Here is a 16,493-nt window from a genome sequence, read left to right as displayed (position 1 = left end):
AATACAGTATTATTAACTATAGTCACTATGCTGTACGTTAATCCCCGGAACTAAATCATCATATAACTGGAAATTTGTACCTTTTGACAACCTTCACCCATTTTTAGTGTTTCTACTAAGGAGCCAACTGTCAGTCTAATTGTTTTGCCTTTGAGGATTATTAGTCATTTTTCCTTTGGCTGCTTTTACTCTGTTCTCTTTGTCTTTGATTTTCTACAGTTTTCCTGTGATGTTTCTAGATGTAGACTTCTAAAAGAAATACTGCAATTGGCCTTTATCACGTCTCTTATATCTGTGCATTGACATCTTTCACTAGTTTTAGCATAATGTGAACCATTGTCTTTTCAAGTATTTTTTGTGCTCTGTTTTCCCTCTCCTTCCCTCTGAGACTCAAAAAAAAAACCTCACAAAAAATAAAACGAAAACAAAAGCAAAACCTATGTTAGAGCTTCTCATCTATATTTCTTACCCTAATTTCGATTTTTTCCCTTTTTTAATTTTTTGCCTGCTTATGCTTTCTTTTGGATATTCTTTTGCCTATTCCCCAACATTTTTATTCTCTCTTCAATGTATGTAATCTATTATTAAAACCAGTATAATGAGTTGAAGAGTTTCTCCTAAAACTCAGGTACATATAGACTGCAGAATGTGACCTAGTTGGAAGTGAGGTGTTTATGGATATAATTAGTTAAGAGCTCAACAAGAAAACACCCCAGATTTAGGATGGACCCTAAACCTAATAACTGGGGTCATTATAAGAGAATGGAAAACGATATCTAGACACAGAGAGATACACAAAGAAAGCAATGTAAAGACAGAGGCAGACATTGGACTTATGCTGCCACATGCCAAAGAATGCCAAGAGCCACCAAAAGCTAGGAAGGAGAAAGGCAAGGAAGAATTTTCCCCTAAAGCCTATGGAAAAAATGCGGCCCTCCTAATACTTTGATTTTTTACTTCTGGCCCCAGAACTATGAGAGAATAAATTTATGTTGTAAGCTTCCAGCTTTGTGATAATTTGTTATAGCTGTCCTAGGAAACTAGTACACCCATCCATTAAGTTATTAAGTTCTTCTCTAAGAAGGAAGAAATATAGAGCTAGGTTTCTGTGAGCCAATTAATTAACCAATTAATACATAATCTTGTTTTACATGTATTTTGTTTGAAGACACCTTATTTAATTCATATTAGTTCATTAGCATTGAATTCATGGCCAACAGCACTAATTAATGCCTGAACAATGCTTACCTAACATACGTATTTCCTTGCAAGGCATTAATACAGCCTTCTGGCACTTAGAAACATAAGAGAGTATACTTCAGCACTGTTCTTGGGGATCATTTTAAATAGGGAAGTCACCGACCAAAAGCACCAAAAGACAAAAAACATGGGACTATACACCTCAAAAAGGACACATTATCAGAGTGAGAGTTGAAACAAGAAGGCAGAATATCACTTTGTCTAACCTCAGTTGGCAATATGCCACTTCTCTGTGCATGTGCATGTCTACGAGTGATCGTGAAAGCTACAGATAAATTTTAGCAAGCATGTGAATTCACAAATATGGACTCTGCAAACAATGAGAATCAACTTAGGAACTAAATCCGTGTATGCTTTAACCTTCTCTTAGGGGACTCAAAGTAAGGAGGGATTTCATATAACTTCAAACATGAAGCTACAGTACATACAGGGTTTGAATATTAGTCATACAGGGTTTGAATATCAGTCATTGCAGAGTCTGACACTCTCATCAAATTGACTAAACTTTCTGTGGTTCCTCATAGCCCACTGGTATCAGCTACCTGAAGCTCCTACCGTAATGTCTCTTCCACAGAATGAGAGAACATCTCTCATTCTTCCTCTCTTTGTTTCTCTCCCTTGCCTGGTAAGTTATTCCTTTACTCCACCCCACCCCACTTTTTTTTTTTTTTTTTCAGCAGAGTCACCAGCTCTTCCTAGGATTCTAACTCTCCAGTGGTACAAACTTGGAGCCTGCCATCCCCACCACCATTTTTGCTTGTCTGCTTATAATATGAGGGGGAAAAAAAAATCTGAGCAGATAACCTGGCTTAAACTGAAGTTGGAACACCTATTATCAGAACAGTCAAAAATGGAAATTAATCCAAACAGTTCAATCACTTTATGATGAGTCTTCTCTCTTGTTGTTGTTGTTTTTTTTTCCTCCAGGTACTTATTGATGATGTATACTTTGTGCTTATGCCATGAACAAAATCCAGCCAGTTTTCTCTGTGTTGTTGACTCTGAATTAATATATTTAAGGGTTTCCTTCTTATAGTGCTACTATTCTGGGAAATCAGGTATAGAGGAATAGATTGTAAGATGGTTCTGTAAAATACAGACAGGGTGAGCTGAGACCTACAGGTTCACAATGACAGAAAGAAGAGAGATTTTTTTGCTCTTTTCTTTTGAATCTCTTTCACAGAAAGTCTTGTCCTCATTCATCCCAAACCAGCCTTATAGGAGAGGGTCTAACAGACTCTGTTCTGTGAGGTGAAAGCGGGGAGTTCGTGTTGGCCATGTGGTCTCTTTCTGTTAATCTGAACAAAGCGAGGCTTTCTCCTCCATAAACTCTTCTCACACTACCCATATATAGGCTCACTATCCATAGAGCAGTTAAAAATGATTACTGTGTGGGTAGAGGAGCTACAAGTCTCTGCATCATTTTATTTTGTATATTTACTGAAGACATTTCCAGAGCAGATCACAGCTATCTGCTTACCTTAGAAGGACTCCATCAAAAACTGCTATTTTGTCATGTCTTAGTTAAGACTCCTGCTTTTTGGAAGATTTTTCCCTAAGCTTTAAGAATGCTTGTTCTTATCCTCATTTGACTTTGTTTGCAGGTCAATTTGAGGATTTTTAGGACGGAGCTTGTGACTTCATTCTCTGGTTTATCCCCCGCATCTCCTCCCATATCAAGAAATTTCTGACCAGGAAATTTAAATTTTTCATTACTTAAATGTCCATTTTTATAGAAGAACATGGACAAATTAGGTTATAGAAGTCATCTGGCTTTTCTGTCATGATAGTTAAGAGATTGGATACGGGTGCTGGATAAAAAGCAGAATACCTAGGCAATGTAGGGACAAGGAGTCCATTCCCCGTATGATATAAATACAGCCCTGAGAATCACTATTCTGACTCAACAAAGGAAAGGTATTGAGCAGAATTGAGCGAGGCGGCCAGGATATATCCAGGTGGACGACTAGGTTGAGACAACCAGATGGTGATCCCTATCACCAAAGAAGTATGGCCGGAACCTGTGCCAGAAGAGTTTCTTCTGAACTGAACTCCATTGGGTTGCTTCATTTTAGTGAAAAAGCTGCAGCTCAGCCTCCCACATTTACAGAGTAGCCATGGCAGTGCTTGGAGGTAAATCTTTATGGGAACTCCTTGTTCTCAAAATGAGTTAGGCTGTAAGCAATTGCTATAATACAATAGCTATGTGTACACACACACATTTATTTATCTTTGTGTTTGTCTTTTATTTTGAAAGACAATGTCAGATGACAATGTTTTATGCCTTCTCCCTAAACTATACCTACAGCATAGAAACCTACTCTTCATCTGGCGGTGTAAAGTTTTTTTCTGTATGCATTTTCACATGGCTTAGGAAAGTATTCTGCAAATACTATAGGTTCATTTGAAAATTAAACTCTGGAGTACACAGGGGTATGTGATGAAAAGCAGGAGGATCCTGGCCTTAGATATAATTGCTATCAAGAGATTATGTTCTGTCCTTCCAGAAATTATCCGTGCATATAAAGGCATATAATTTTTGCATAAGTGGGTCCAAATAATGTTCCACTTGCTTTGTTCCTCATATGTATATTTCAAGACGGTATAAAAAAGGCACTGCAAGACAGTGTCCACCACACTACAGTATGACATTTCACAGCATTATGTTATTTTCTTTTGTTCTTGACTGTAACATAAAGTGCCTGTAAAATGACCTTTCATTTTGGTATGTATGGCAGAAACACAGGAGTTTTACAATGAACAATATCTCACAATAATGACTCATTATTTGGAGAAAAAAAATCAAGCAAATAAATATCTTGGGAAAATGTCATCATGCCTCTGGTGGTCAGCAAACTCAGAGTGGGATTCCTGTCTAGTTCTGCTGCATTCCATATCCAGTCTCACAAAGAACGGGATTGTGAGAAAACTCATTCTACCAGTGGGATGTTTGATGAAAATTTTTTTGACCAAGATACTCCCACCATTCTAAAGACCTATAAGCTGGTTAGATTTTTTTTTTAAATAAGCTCCACAGAAAGGTTAACGCTTATTTTATTTTATTCCTTTTAAGCACTATGAAGATTTTCTCTCTTAGACATTAACGGAAAACTTCCACCACTTAATTATTTTCATGCATATTATGTGCCACACTATGCTGAATGCTTTGTCTACATTATTACATTTAATCTTAGGAGCAATCTGTGAGACAAGTACTATTCTTCTCCAGGTTACTCTCACTTAGCAGAACATAGGCACATGAAGGCTAAATAATGTGTTCAAAGTCATGCTGTGAAATGGGGAAGCTGAGATTTAGACCTTGGTCAGTCTGACTCCAGAGGCCAGAGGCTAACCTTTATATTACCTAACTCTACTCCTGTGCAACACCTATCACTTCTCTTCCCACACAATGCCCTTGAACTATTGGTACACCCCGGTCAGCTTAGCCCCGGTCTTAGCTTAAACAGAGTATTGCCTGTTTTACCTTTTATTTGTTTGTTTTGAGTATCCCTTCTGGAAAGTCCTATCCATATTCAACCCGGGCTACTCTAATAGAACACAGTCAGCAGACATTGTCCATCTGAGTAAAGCCAGGAGCTCCCCTTGGCCCAGTTGACTTCTTCCTATAAACCTGAACAAAGATGATACCTCTGCTTTGTATGCCACATGTGCCTGTTTATGCAACACTAATTTTTAGTATGATATATATCAACAGATTAGTGGAAAATGTATGCAATTGGTTCCCACAATAGGATGAAGAGAAATTTATCGAATGTAGTCATGGATCCTCCCCTGGGCTTCAGCAATCTGGACATTACCCTCTCTCTTAACTGTCACGCTCTTGACTCTCCCTCCTACCTTCCAGTCTTTTCCTTCACAAACTCCTCATTTCTTCTTCATTTGTATCCTTGAATTTCTGTTTCGTAGATGAATACAGGTATGTACAAGTGGGTGTGGGGGAGTGAGAGTATATAGAGTTGAGTGTCTGGGTGTATGAATGAGTAAATGGAGTATCCATACGCCTAGTATATTCTTTGGCATGTACTCTGGTATATGTTCAATTAAAAAAAAAGTGGGAATAAAGATACAAAATTCCTTTTCTATAAAAAAAAAAATGTGGTAGGAGAGCTAGGGAATTCCATTCAAACTCTCTCCTGCTGGATAGCCAACCTCTCTACCCTTTAGTAGGGCTTGCAGTATAGCTTCTCAATTAGTCCCCTAGACTTTTCTCTTCCAGTTCATACTGGTAGCCAGTGCCAGATTTGTCCCCTAAAACTCTCCACTTGAGAACCACATTGCTATGGACTGAACGGTGTCTCTTGCAAATTCACGAGCCAGAGTTATAATCCCTAATGTTACTGTATTTGGAGATAGGGCCTTTAAGGAGGTAATTAAAGTAAAATGAGATTATAAAGGTGGGCCCTAATCCAATAGCATTGGTGTACTAATAAGAAGAGGAAGAGCTACCTAAGCCTTTTCTCTCCAGCTAGCACAGTGGAAAGGTCATGTGAGGCCATGGTGAGAAGGTGGCTACCTATAAGCCAGAAAGAGATTTCTCACCAAGAACCCAACTGGTGAGCACTTTGTTATGGTACTTCTATCCTCCAGAACTGAGAGAAAATAAATTTCTGTTGTTAAGTCACCTAGTTTTTGGTATTCAGTTATGGCAGCCCAAGCTAACTAATACGCTAGGGTTAGTCCTTATTTTTCTGACTCCGGTCTTCTTTACATACCCTACCAAATTCAATCTTACCATAATTACTCAGCCTCATCTCCAACTTCTCCCTACTTATCATTCTCTGTACTAGCCAAATATGGTTCTTCAGTGTTCCCTGAACACCTCTGTCTTTTGTTCATGGAGGCTCCTTGCTTCAAAATACCGCCATGCACCTGGCTGGCTCAGTTGGTAGAGTACACAACTCTTGTCTCAGGGTCATGAGGTCAAGGCTCACACTGGGCATAGAGTTTACTGAGAATATTTTTTTTAATAGAATAAAACCAGAGAATGTCCATTTACAGCCCAATAAAACATATTTTTTAAAAAAATACAACCATGCCAACCACCGCTCACCACCTCCATGCCACCATCCTGGTTCAAATCCCCATTGTCTCCTGAGAGATTACTTCAGCAGCCTCCTAATTGGTCTCCATGTTTTCACCCTTTGGTTTATCTCCAGCTTACTGCTAGCACACTGCCACAATGATTTGTTAAAGCCCATCCATTATCTCACTCCTCTGCTCAAAGCCATTTATTGGATTCCCATCTCACTCAGGCCAAAAGACACGTTCTTAAAATGGTCTGCCATGCCCTGCCCAGATTGTTGCCCCCCCATTGCCCTTCTGACCTGTCACCTGTATTCACTCCCTTACTCACTTCACCCCTGCTCTACCCTGGTCTCTGCAGTCTCTTTAAACTTGCAAGGCAGCTTCCCTCTCAGGCCACTTTAACTGCTGTTTCCTGTGCCTGAGATGTTCTTTCCACTGGAGAACCGCACAACCGATGCCTTCGTTTCCTCAGCTCTTTTCTCATAGATACAGGTTCCTCCTGCTATCTGAGAGTAGAGTGTTCTGTGAAACTTTTCATAAGCTTAAAGGACATAGAAGAGTATCCCACCTCCTGAAACTTTGTTTTATGCTACTTTGCTTTCACGAAAGACTGTTAGTAGGATTATGGCTTTTCTTTGAGAAAGCAAAAATTCTCTGGGGGGTGCCTGGGTGGCTAGGTCAGTTAAGTGTCTCCCTTTGGCTCAGGTCAAGATCCCAGGGTCCTGCGATGGAGCCCCATATGGTCTGGCTCCCTGCTCAGTGGGGAGCCTGTTTCTCTCTCTCCCCCCTGCTCCATGCTCTCTCTCTCTCTCTCTCGTTCTCTCTCTCTCTCAAATGAATAAATAAAATCTTTTAAAAAACTTTTCTTTTAATTTCTTTTGGTAGCAAAACCAGGCAAAAAACAGGTCTTTGTGAAAGCAAAGAGTGGTGATGCAAACTTTTGGAAAGTGGGGGTACCTATGTATACCACCTTCTAAGATGTATGGTTTCTGATCACCTCCATTTCATTTTATTTTTTAAGATTTTATTTATTTATATGAAAGAAAGAGAGAGAGAGAGCCTGAGCAAGGGTCAGGGCAGAAGGAGGGAGAAGTGGACTCTCCACTGAGCACAGAGCCCAATGCAGGGCTCATTCACAGGACCCTGGGATCATTCCCTGAGCCGAAGTCAGACATTTAACCCACTGAGCCACCCAGGCACCCCCGTGACCACCCTATTTTAATTTGTGCATATATGCCCAACTCCCTATCCCATTTATTGTCGTGTCCTCCCAGAATGTAAGCTCTTTAGAATGTAGGAATTTTGTCCATTTCTTCATTGCTATATATCCAGGAACTAGAAGAATGCCTGACACAGAGTAACTCCTCAGCAGAAAAATAAATCCCAAAGCCTCTGCCTTCCTTTTCTTGTATGACTTATTCTTTCTAGCTCATTATCCCAACCCACACTACTGTCACCACCAATCTGTTGAGTCCTCAATTGTCCTCTAATATGTATTTAGTGTTTTTTTAAGCTTTTATTTAAATTCCAGTTAACATACAGTATAACATTAGTTTTAGGCGTACAATGTAATGATTCAACACTTTCATACAACACCCTGTGCTCATCACAACTGCACTCCTCAATCCCCATCACCTATTTAATCTATTTAACCAACCCCCCACCCCCCTCCCTCTAGTGTGTTCTCTGTAGGTTAAGAGTCTGTTTCTCGGTTTGTCTCTCTCTTTTTTTCCCTTTGCTCATTTGTTTAAATTCCACATATGAGTGAGATCATATGGACTCTAGATCCAGCCAAGTCATTGCAAATAGCAAGATTTCATTCCTTTTTTATGTCTGAGTAATATTGCATTATATATATATACACACACACACACACACCCCACATCTTTATACATTCGTCAATCCATGGACACTTGGGCTGTTTTCCTAATTTGGCTATTGTAGATGTGCTGCTATAAACACTGGGGTGCATGCAACCCTTTGAATTAGTGTCTTTGTATCCTTTGGGTAAACACCTAGTAGTGTTATTCCTGAACCACAGGGTAGCTCTAGTTTTAACTTTGTCCATATTATCTTCCAGAGTTTGCATTCCCACTAACAATGCAAGAGGGTTCCCCTTTCTCCAATATCTGTTTAGCTTTATCTTCACAGCCAAGTTGTGAGTTTTTTGAGAGGAAAGATGACCTAGTATTTCTTTTTTATAATCCACAGTACCTAGCGGAGTGTTGGGCACATACTTCATATTTGCACATTCTTGATTATTAGATTCTCTCCAGGGTGAACCAGAGTCTTTCAAGGCTGCCTATTGGATAACCATAAAAAAACTTCCAAAGTGGCCATGCAACTGGGAAAGAGGCATATTTCCTTCTTGAATACACAAATTCTTTATGCTAGAAATTTCCACAGTTCAGAAAAGCCAAGCAGAGAGTTCATGGGTTTTTGTGAGCTTAAGGAAATATGGAGGCTGTATGAGAATTAATAATTTCTAAAAGGGACGCCTGGGTGGCTCAGTTGGTTAAGCAGCTGCCTTCGGCTCAGGTCATGATCCCAGCGTCCTGGGATCGAGTCCCACATCGGGCTCCTTGCTCCACAGGGAGCCTGCTTCTCCCTCTGCCTCTGCCTTCCACTCTGTCTGCCTGTGCTCGCTCTCTCTCTCTCTCTCTCTGATAAATAAATAAAATCTTTAAAAAAAATAATAATTTCTAAAATTATATCATAGGACAATATGGTTTTAAGTTTTATAATACTATCCCCTCAAGTCACCAGCTAGATCTGCTTAAGAAAGGATGGAAGAGCCAGATCTAGGGGCACATCTAAATGCTGAGAGGTGGACTTTAAGTCCTAGGGTGGAATTTATAAGAATCAATGTAGCCACTTTAGAAAACACTTTAGCAGTTTCTCAAAAAGTTAAACATAAATCTACCATGTGACCCAACATTTCACTCCGAGGTACCCCGAGAAATGAAAACACAAAGACTTGCACACGACTGCTCATAGCCACATTATTCATAATAGCCTCAAACTGGAAACAACCTAAATGTCCATCAGTTGATGAAGAAATAAACACAATACAACACATTTACATAATAAAATACTGAATAATAAAGGGGCGCAAACAGATGCATGTTTCATGGATGAGCCTCCAAAACATTCTGCTTAACGAGAGAAGCCAGACCTGAGAACCAGCATCCCATATAATCCTATTTACATGAGAAGTCCAGGAAAGGCAAATTTACAGAGACAAAAAGATCAGTGGGTGCTTGGGACAGAGGGTGGAAAGGAGTATTAACTGTCAAGGCATGAAAGATCTTATTGGATCTAAAACTGATTTGTGGTGATGATTGCACCACTTGGTAAAGTTACTAAAAATCAGTGAATTGTATACTTGCAATGAATAAATTTTATATGTAAAATACACTTCAGTAAAGTTATTTTTTAAAAAGTTTATATACCCTTTTTCTGATTATAAAAGGAATACAGGGGTGTCTGGGTGGCTCAGTCTGTTAAACATCCGACTTCAGTTCAGGTCATGATCTTTGGGTCCTGGGATCCAGCCCACTTTGAGCAGGCATCAGTCTCCACACTCAGCAGGGAGTCTGCTTCTCCCACTCCTTCTGCCCCTCCCCATCCTCAAATAAATAAATAAATAAATAAAATCTTGAAAAAAAATAAAAGGAAGACATTCTCATTTTACAAAGTACAGAAAAGCATAGAAAAGAGTAACTATCAAGATACAATATTTTGCTTAAATCCCTATGTGTATTTTACATAATTGAGATTCTTTATATGTAATTTTAATCCTGATTTTCAACAAACATTATATTAAAAGCATTAACCTCATCATTAAAGACTTTTACTAAATATCAATATCAATAGCTGGGCAATATTTCATCTTGAAGCTACATCTTAATTCGTTCAACTACAAACGAATTGCTGGATATTTCAATTTTATAAATAACATGTGAAACATCTTTGTACCAAAAAAGAATCACTAAGGCTTGTTTTTTTCATCTAGTTTATCTCCGGTTCTTCATAGATCTTACAATTCTTGAATTTGGAAGCAATGACCTTTGAAACACGGACTTCTTTATCCTCAGTTAAAGAGAGCGCCCTGCTTATGTGCAGATGATCACTTGTGATTTCAAAATAGGGTGTGGGTGGCAACAGCTGAAACTGATCAGGGTGGGAAGAGGGCCAAGCGGTGTCAGGGGATGGAACCTGTACCTGGGGGATGAGGACTCCAGTGCAGCTAGAAGTCAGGAGTATGTCCAAGAACCCCAGCCAGGAGGCCAGGGCACTAAGCAGATACCTGGGTGTCAATGGATTACTGAGAATCAGGAGTAAGCTGGGGACTGGAAACCAACAGAGACCCAAAGAGAAAGAAGTCATCTTGGGATGCCTGGATGGCTCCATTGGCGAGCATGTGGTTCTTGATCTTGGGGTCGTGAGCCTATTTAAAAAGAAGAAAGAAGAAGAGGAAGAGGAAGTTATCAGCACTCCTGACTCCTGAATGTAAGGTAGATCAAAACACAACACCAGCAATGGGAACCCAGAAGTAAGCCTGACCCTAGGGCAAAGACGACTTGCTATCTGCTCTCTCACACTAGCCAAAAGGGCATATGCCTCTGCAATGGAACCTGTTAACCCTCCCACCTGTCCAGGCTCAGAAGCAACAGAGTTTGAAGGTATTACTAATGCACCACCTTGGTTTGAAAAACACTGTTTTAAATAAATGATTGTAAAACTAATAAAACATGGAAACTCATTTCAGATCCTATGTGGGATAAAGGTCTTCATTTTCTCATCCCTCATAGAAATCGACCATTAATACTCTAAAATTCACTATGGTGATGGCTATGCAAACACTGTGACTATCATAAAAAACTACTGTACCTTTTAAATAGCCAAATTCTATGGCATGTGAGTTATATCACAGTAAAGTCTGAAATTAAACAAAAAAGAAAAAGAATTTCCTTATGATGAGCTCCCTGTTAACATCTAGAGGATCTGGCCCGTGAACTTCTACCCATTTCAAAATCTCTACCTCATGCTTCCCAGTGCACATAAGGTCTTGCCACTGAGCAGTAATTCCTCTGTGTCATTCCATTGCTTCATCCAGACCTGGGAACCTCAACTTGGAGGAATGGTTGTTAAAAAAACCTGTCATTTGCTCCTGAGAGGGTAGCACACAGCCATTAAAGGCTATGTGAAAACACAGAAAAAAAAGATATGGAATCCATATACTATATCATTACAACCACATAGGAAAAACCTGTGCAAAGGAAGAAGTTGAGAAGAAATTAAAATGCTAACAGCAGTGCGAGAGGAAGAGGAGAGTAAAAGTGATTTTTCTCTGATTTGCTTTCTATTTTCTTACCTATCAAGAGATATTATTCCGTGGTTTTTAATGATGAATTACTCTGGGAAGGACAACACCACCTCTACTTCTGTTTAAAGACCTTCCTCTAGGAGACCTGCCTTTTTTTTTTTTTTTTTTCCCATGTGACTAAAGGAGTCCTAGGAAATATGAAAACTCAAGAGTTTTAAGTGAGGGCTGAAAGAGGAGGAAAGATGTAACCGAGGGAAGAGGGAGGAAACGGAGCACACAAAGTTATCCTTTTCTGTTCTGATTTGGAGTTTTTGTTTGTTTTAACTGTATGCAAAAAAAAAAAAAATCAACTTGAGATTATAATCTACATAGGACAACCTGCTTTCTCTTTTCTCATCTTAGCTTCTTCTACTTCAAAATATTTTTTTTGTGAAAATCCCAAACACTGGCAGCCAATCTCTTTCCTCTTAAAGAGATATTCTGTACCAGGTCAGCTGGTATGAATTCAACTGTGCCTTATCTATAATGAGAACAGCAAAATAATACAGATACAAAAATATAAACACAAATAAAAGCCTTTACCTGGCACCATAACTAACTTGACGTGAAGACTGGTGTCACCTTATGCTCCCTCTTGTTGGCCATGTGATCCGCATTGGGAAAGGTATGGTATGGTGCAAGGTGATTTATTCCATTCTCAGGCTGACAGGTGGTTTCAGACCTACTTAAAAAGAACAGGTGATGCAATGGATGGGGTCTAGAAAATTACCTAATTGACCTGTTATTTCTCAAATGAGAAACTAATGCCCAGAGAAACAATAACCTTTCCAGATCTGGGATCAGATGTCCTATATCCTACCTTGTGGCCCTGTGCCAGGCCTTTCTAAAGAAGGCTTAAGAGTGCCCTGTCATCATCTCCCCTTCATGATTCCTTTGAAACAAATCTGATCCAAATCTGGATTTCTCTTCCCAGGGCTGCCTGGATTCAGAGGAGAGCCAGATCCTGGCCTGCTGGGACCAGGCCAGATCTGAGGCCTTGGGGTTGGTTGGATGCTAAATGCTGGTGGAGTCAGGGCTCAGGCAGATCAGGCTAGTTAAGTAATCCCTGGTTCACTCTTACTTTCAGTGGTCAGGGTACAAACCCCCCCACTCTCCTCTAAAAGTAGCAAACATGAAATGCTAGGTGGTCAGCGTAACGTTAGCTATTCCAAGGATTGTTGTCGGGTTGATTAATATAAACAGACCTTATTTCAAAGTCAGGGCTGGGGAAGACCCTGGCCCACTCTCTGACTGCTTCGTGTCAGGGTGTGATCCAAGGAAGGAAGCATTAGTCCAGGGAAGACAAAGGGGGCCCACGTGGTCACTGGAAGTGAGGTGGGGATGTACATGAGGAAGACCCCAGTGGCTTGGGGAGAGCCAGGCTGGAAGGTGTGGCCAGGGTCCAAGAGCCTTGGAAAGAGAACACTAGTGCGTTAGGAGTCTCCTCACTCTGCTTCCCGTATTCATCCCCGCAGAGCTGCCAAGTCCCCTACAGCTTCAGCAGTATGTTTTCTAGCACATTTGAGGTGTGTCTTACAGAACATGATCAAAATCCAACTATAGCAGCCACATGAAAACAAATGTTTTCATTCTGAGAATCAGAAAGGTTGTATTATTCCACTGAAGAGTTTTACAGATCTTTCTGATCTTTTGCTGAGGTAGAACTAAATATTCATGGACAACTGCTGAATTACGCATGTCTACACAGAAATTGAAAATTGAAGAGCAATCATTTAAGTATTTTTTAAGGGCGTGGTGTACATGAACTCTCTACTGAAGGTATAGTTCAAGGGATAAGAGAATATTTCTCTACTGGATTAAAAAATTTATTTAAAAAAACTTGAAGTAGCCTTAGAAGTTACTTAAGCTAACCCCCTTATTTTATTTTATTTATTTTTTTAATAATCTCTACACTCAACATGGGGTTTGAACTCACAAGTCAAGAGTCACACGCTCATCCGACTCAGCCAGCCAGGCACGTGAACCCCCTTATTTTAAAAATGTTTTTTTAAAATAGGAAGATTTAGCCTAAACTATTCCTGCAAAAAGTATATTAGTATTGTTTGGTAAAACCCTAAAACATATTCTTCACAACTGAAGGAAAGATGAAGTTCTAATATTAAAGCCATGATACAGCCTGACTGTTTAGAATTAAATTTGTATCCCTAGAAAATAGAATTTCTTTCATTATTCCGACTAACCAACGTAGTGTTTATAAAGTCTTAAGAAAAGAAATCATCTCTAATTCATGAGCTTAATCTGATTATTCAAAAATATTTTTGTACAGTATAACATCTGTCACTGTGTAAATTATCTTATTAGAATAAAAAATATGGTTCAGGTACTTTGAAAACATGTATATACAAATATATTTGACTATTTCATGTAACATTTTTTTAAATAGTTAAATACTTCTAATGGGTCCACATGAGAACTTTTAAAGACAGATTCAGTAAATCTTATCTTTACCATCCTCTTTTGATTATTCATAAACTGGAAAGTGAAGATGACTTCCACTTTTATAATTCTTAAATGTTTTCCCAGTGTATTTCAAAGGCAGGAAGACATGAATTTGGAGAGGCTTTTAATGTCTTGGATCCCAGAATAAATATTTGGATATCCTCACAGAGCAAATTAATTGATGAGAATAATACAGTGAAATTTAACAGGGTTTGATATAAAATCTTACATTTGAGTTAAAAAAAAAAGTTGTATCACTTGGAATTCTTAGCTTAAACAAGAGAAGACTTAGGGAGGAGGAAATAGCCGTTTTCAAATAATTTAACGTCTACTCAGAAAAACAAGAATTGGCCTTGTTCCAGAAGTTAGAACTAGATCAGTGGGAGGTAGACATGGGGTATGATGAGAAATAATTTCTTTCCCTTATAACTGAAGGCCAGGTAATGGCTGCCTCAAAATATATTTGAGTAAGTAAACTCCTGAAAATGGTCTAAGGCTTATTGCTAACATATCACTAAACTATAACAAACTAAAATCAAAGTATATAGTTAATTTGATAAAATTCTTAACAAAAAAAAACTGGCCAAACATTTATAATCCTTAAGGTTTTTTTGTTTGTTTGTTTTGCTTTGTTTTTTAAATTTTATGTATTTATTTGACAGAGAGAAATCACAAGTAGATGGAGAGGCAGGTAGAGAGAGAGAGGGAAGCAGGCTCCCTGCTGAGCAGAAAGCCCGATGCGGGACTCGATCCCAGGACCCTGAGATCATGACCTGAGCGAAAGGCAGCGGCTTAACCCACTGAGCCACCGAGGCGCCCCTTGTGTGTGTATTATTAAGGAAAAACCTCATACAGAGAATGCCTGCTGGACTCCAAAAGAATATTTGTTTCACAACAAAGCCATACTCAGTTTTATGAATCTAAGAAATCCATGTAAGAAACCGACCAACCCAAAGCAGCACATGACACAGTTTAAAATACTTTGTACTAGGGATGGTATTTTTACTACTGGAAAAACATAACCATGTACATTATCTCTTTGAATTCTTTAAAAACAATGCCTTCCCACCCAAACATACAGGAAGGAAAAAGTAATACCGTCTTCGTAATACATCCATCCATCTAATACATGTGCACATAATTAATTAATTAATTAAAATATACAATACAAAGAAGTGAAGTTCTAAAATCCTTCCATCTAGAGCCATCAGAGGTCATCACCATACATTTGTGTACTCAAAACAAGCAAACCGTATAGAAATTCTGTTGTATATTCAATTATTCTCTTTTTACTTAATGTGATATACATAATGATTATATATAATTTTTTGTACATAAATAATGTATATTCTGGTTAGGCCTTTGACATTTTGTAAAAAGAAAAAATTCTTTCCTATTCCTTTCGGTCTTTACCCTATGGTATTAGGCCATTCCTGACTTTATTCCCATGAGCCATCACTTTAAACAAAAAAACCTGAAAGGTTGGGGCGCCTGGGTGGCTCAGTGGGTTAAAACCTCTACCTTCAGCTCAGGTCAGGATCCCGGGGTCCTGGGATTGAGCCCCATGTAGGGCTCTCTGCTCAGCAGGGAGCTTGCTCCCCACCCCTTGCCTGCCTCTCTGCCTACTTGTGATTTCTGTCTGTCAAACAAACAAATAAAATCTAAAAAAAAAAAAAAAAAACCACAAACAAACAAACCTGAAAGGCGTGTGTCCATCCTACTTGAATGCATTGTTTAAAATCACAGACTGAGGATTTTGCAAATTCCTTCAAGTGGAATTTAAGAAAATCTTCAACATTTCATCAGTCATATCCTATTCAATGTCCTATTTTCAGCCTTTTTTTTTCCCCAGAGCAGACAAATTCCCTGGAGTTATGCAGCGTTCCAGAGCATCCTCCTTTTTATTTAATTATTTTGGAGGAAGAAAAGCTTTTTCACAGCACCCCCACAAAATCTGTTACACCAAGCACCACAGAGGCACAGAGCATTGAGCCCAACACAATGCCTGTGATTGTAACTCTCCTCAGTTTCTTGTCTCTCCCCATTCTTCGGGCCTCCAGTTTGTACATGTTTTGTCTTCTGAGTGTGGGTTTAACACTAACTTACCCAGTAACCACGCATTTTCCAGTACCCATTTCAGAGTGTGGGAGCGTTCTTCCTTCAGCACCCAACTAGGAAAGTGGAAGATTAAATCTTCTCTAATCCCATAGAAACTGGTTCTTTTGCCAGAGGAAATGAGAGGGTCATGGAGCCGATAGCTGCCAAGGTCCTCCATGTTGATAAAGAACTCTCCTGAGAGAGAGTTCTGCCTTAAATGTAACTATATTCAGCAAATGACTTCTACCAGATACACCTTTGG

At 39.1% G+C, this 16,493-nt stretch overlaps 1 long non-coding RNA gene across 1 annotated transcript; it reads right to left on the bottom strand.

Annotated features, from left to right (window-relative positions):
* Nucleotides 1–6,201: 6,201 nt before the first annotated feature.
* Nucleotides 6,202–16,037, bottom strand: LOC116591048. The gene is made up of 3 exons (XR_004285826.1): nucleotides 15,832–16,037; nucleotides 12,218–12,356; nucleotides 6,202–7,074 (listed from the first exon to the last, which is right to left on the bottom strand). It is a non-coding gene; the product is annotated as an uncharacterized LOC116591048 (long non-coding RNA).
* Between the last annotated feature and the right edge of the window lie 456 nt (nucleotides 16,038–16,493).

The sequence above is a fragment of the Mustela erminea genome, chromosome 5, assembly GCF_009829155.1.
Source record: "Mustela erminea isolate mMusErm1 chromosome 5, mMusErm1.Pri, whole genome shotgun sequence".
NCBI classification, from domain to species: domain Eukaryota; kingdom Metazoa; phylum Chordata; class Mammalia; order Carnivora; family Mustelidae; genus Mustela; species Mustela erminea.
The sequence above is the reverse complement of the archived record's forward strand: the minus strand, read 5'-3'. Positions and strand labels throughout refer to the sequence as shown.